The sequence below is a fragment of the Salvelinus sp. IW2-2015 genome, unplaced genomic scaffold (assembly GCF_002910315.2).
Source record: "Salvelinus sp. IW2-2015 unplaced genomic scaffold, ASM291031v2 Un_scaffold4040, whole genome shotgun sequence".
Taxonomy (NCBI): domain Eukaryota; kingdom Metazoa; phylum Chordata; class Actinopteri; order Salmoniformes; family Salmonidae; genus Salvelinus; species Salvelinus sp. IW2-2015.
Window position 1 is genome coordinate 17,746 of NW_019945312.1, and position 4,445 is coordinate 22,190.

Here is a 4,445-nt window from a genome sequence, read left to right on the forward strand (position 1 = left end):
ATGAGGTTTCTCCCTGTCCAATAACAGTTTTACCTGTATGAGGTTTCTTCCTGTCCAATAACAGTTTTACCTGTATGAGGTTTCTCCCTGTCAATAACAGTTTTACCTGTATGAGGTTTCTCCTGTCCAATAACAGTTTTACCTGTATGAGGTTTCTCCCTGTCCAATAACAGTTTACCTGTATGAGGTTTTTCCCTGTCCAATAACAGTTTTACCTGTATGAGGTTTCTCCCTGTCCAATAACAGTTTTACCTGTATGAGGTTTCTCCTGTCCAATAACAGTTTTACCTGTATGAGGTTCTACCTGTCCAATAACCAGTTTTACACTGTATGAGGTTTCTCCCTGTCCAATAACAGTTTTACCTGCTATGAGTTTCTCCCTGTTGATGTAAAATTTTAAGAACAATGTCAAAGTTAAGAGCAGTTACTTCTCCTTTTGTTTGAAAACAGTATTTAATGACACTCAACATTCAATGAAACAGTTAAGATCCTTTGGAGGATTCAACAAATACCTAACAAAAGGGGTTAGAGATAAGTTTGGGATTGGGCAACAGTATCCCTGGTTAGCTCCCTAGTACCCCCTCTCGCCACAGTACACACTTAGAATTAGTGGTGACTTGAGGAACCCTGGAGATCCTCAAGGAACCCCTGGAGATCCTCAAGGAACCCCTGGAGATCCTCAAGGAACCCCTGGAGATCCTCAAGGAACCCCTGGCGATCCTCAAGGAACCCCTGAGTTTCTCAAGGAACCATTGCTAGTCAATGGCTCATATTTCCACCTTCATTTATTTGAGGGGTTCTTGGAGGAACCTTAAACGTTTCAATGTAGCAACAGGTTCCAGGAGGAACCCTGGAGTGGAGGCGTGRCTTATTAGGGGTGTGGCTTTAAGATATATCTTGTTGGGTCACCGGTTTGAGTAAATGTCATTCCTGAAGCTTACAGAGGTGAATGACTTCCTCAGTCAAGAGCCTATGAAAATTGCAAAGTTGGAATAGTTACTACTTTATTACTATATTTAATCAGCAATGTTTATATTATTCACATTATATTAGAATATGCAATATACATAAATATTGAAGGAATATTGAMATTTGCAGTGTACAAACTGAACATGGTGAATAGGAATGACATTTACTCTAACGGGTGCCCCCCAAAAATGATCTGAAAGCCACACTTCCAATAAGCCACGCCTCCAGTCTTCTCATAGGCTGCCACCCCTACAATATATTATTAAAAAGGTTGAAAATGGAACCCCTCCCATCACAAAAAGGTTCTGGKGGGGTTCCAATAACCTTTTTGAACTGGAAAGGTCTTGCCGGTGCGGCAACCCAAAAGGTCTTCCAGGCATCTTTACTGCTTAGAGTGTATCCCTGGTTGGCTCCCTAGTACGCCCTCTTGCAGGAATAAGATATATGCACACCTTATTCACGTGAATGCCTCTGTTGGTTGGGGCATAACATTTGGGCACCTCTTCAAAGCCTATCCTAAACTCTTTAGAAGTAGCACTGTTGACTAATATGGCAACAGAACAGGGAAAAGAAGACAAGCCAAGACATTGTTTATTAATAAGAACTGGTGTGTGTGTGTGTTGATTTTGCGGTTCAATTAAACCGAATGATTTGATGAAACAGCCTCTGTCAACACAAAGGCAGATGATTAGTCATCCCAGTTAATAGTTATGTTTCCTGTATGGTTAGTCAGAACACGACAGGTTCACACAGGTACTCCAGGGAGGAGCCTGAAAGGCCACGATACTCCCAGGCCTTCCTTTGTCCATGCAAGACATCAAGCTCAGATATTTTCCTCTACTGTAAAGGTCAGGACATGACGTTAGTAGGTAATCATTGAGCTGAGGTCTTTTCTTCTCTTTGTCACAGCCTCGACAGAACTTCCTGCTCTGGCTGCTGGGGATTTCTTGGGGAAACTTTCAAGTTCTTCAAGAAGCTTGTAGTGGGTCCCCGGATGCCACCAATGGAACATCCAGCAGTGATGAAACACTGGACCTAGATCATCTGGTGACCCCTGACCCTGGTGACATCTGACGAAGACCAGCTGCCCACCTTGACCCAGAGGAGGGCAGCACAGATGAGACAGAGGGCAGCACTACAGAGGGCCAGTATGAAACACCCCACTTCGGGACAAGACGATGAAGGGGAGCTTGTTTGACGCCCAACTTTAAACCTAACTTTAACCTCCGCTCCAGTCAACCCTCGCCCAGTCCAACTCCTCTCGCCCCAGTCCAACTCCTCGCCCCAGTCAAAGCAACACAGAGGACAATTATGAAAAGTACGACTATGATTCCACCCAAGGAGAGACCTGATTCACCAGAGGAAGATGAAGTGATCCTGGATACCGAAAGCCCCACAGTAGAGTTTGTGCCCACAACAGAGTTGTCCAACGCAGAGTTTTGTCCCAACACAAGTTTGTCCCCACAGCAGAGTTTGTCCCCACAGCAGAGTTTGTTCCCCACCCAGTAGAGTTGTGTGCCCACAGCAGAGTTTGTCCAACAGCAGAAGTTTGTCCAACAACAGAGTTTGTCCCACAGCAGAGTTTGTCCCCACAAGCAAGAGTTTGAGCCCACAGCAGAGTTTGGCCCCACAGCAGAGTTTGTCCCCATAACAGAATTTGTCCCATAACAGAGTTTTGTTCCCCACAGCAGAGTTTGTCCCCACAGCAGAGTTTAACCCCACCACTGATTTTCCGATGGATTTGGAAGATGTTAACGCAATACTTGACCCTAACCCCAGCCCCACTCCTTATCCAACTCATGATGCTAGCACCACAAAAGAGCTAGGAGGAGTTTGGAGGACGATATATTCAGACCAAACTTTGTCCCCAGCCCTAGTCGTGTACCGGATCCCAGCCCCAGCCATAGTCCCATCTCAGAGTTTGAAGAAGAAGACCTGTTACCTTTTAGCCTTGATCCAAGCTTTAGTACCACCTCCAGACCTAGCCAAAGTTCAGGGACCAGCCATACACCTCGTTCTAACCTAACCAGTATGACAGGCTTGGAGGAAGGCGKGGCTGCAAAGATGAATACAGAGCTGGCCTTCACCTCAACCAYCAGTTCTGCCGCACCTACAACAGTCAGGATGAATTCAGACATTGAAGGGTCAGGGTCGGGATTCCTGCCTCAGAGTAGCACCACAGTAGCAGCCCCTGCTGGTGAGGAGGACCAAACAAACGACAAAATAATTCAAGGCACCAATAGGCTTGCTCTACCAAGGGAGGAACCGGCAGTGGATACCTCAACAGGTACAGTACTGTTTATCCAGGAGAAGTGTACCAATATTCTGTCCCTTCAAAGGTCTTGTGTTCATAATGGGTGGCATTCAGAGTTGAGATCCTTGTACTTTACTCATACTTCTGAGTAAATCATTAATTGAAGTCAATGGAAGGCTTGCACAAAGATATTGGGTTGTCAAGTCTGAATACGTCCCATTGTATCTGTTAGCAGAGTGGGCTAGGGCATGTCCATTGTATCTGTTAGCAGAGTGGGCTAGGGCATGTCCATTGTATCTGTTAGCAGAGTGTAGGGTCCAAGAACGTGTTGGACATTTTTCCTCATTGTAATCTGTCTGATGTTGACTGTGTGAATGTGTGATTCTAGAATCTGTCTGATGTTGACTGTGTGAATGTGTGATTCTAGAATCTGTCTGATGTTGACTGTGTGAATGTGTGATTCTAGAATCTGTCTGATGTTGACTGTGTGAATGTGTGATTCTAGAATCTGTCTGATGTTGACTGTGTGAATGTGTGATTCTGAATCTGTCTGATGTTGATGTGTGAATGTGTGATTCTAGAATCTGTCTGATGTTGAATGTGTGATTCTAGATCTGTCTAATGTTGACTGTGTGAATGTGTGATTCTAAAATCTGTCTGATGTTGAATGTGTGATTTTAGAATCTGTCTGATGTTGACTGTGTGAATGTGTGATTCTAGAATCTGTCTGATGTTGACTGTGTGAATGTGTGATTCTAAAATCTGTCTGATGTTGACTGTGTGAATGTGTGATTCTAGAATCTGTCTGATGTTGACTGTGTGAATGTGTGATTCTAGAATCTGTCTGATGTTGACTGTGTGAATGTGTGATTCTAGAATCTGTCTGATGTTGACTGTGTGAATGTGTGATTCTAGATCTGTCTGATGTTGACTGTGTGAATGTGTGTTCTAGAATCTGTCTGATGTTGACTGTGTGTGAGTGAATTAAAGAAAGTATTAATTTAATTTGTCTAAAATGTAAAAATATAATTTTCTCTGTCAGACAAATGGACTAAAAGTGTGGTAAAGTGTTTTACTACTTCTTGTGTACATATAATTATGGAAACCAATAATGTTGAAATTAAAAATTAAAAACTGATTGTGTCTTTCATGACTTATGGTCCCAGAGTAGCAAGCATGGTAGTAGTTGTTGTATTTAAACCCCAGTAGTTGTAGTCAGTTC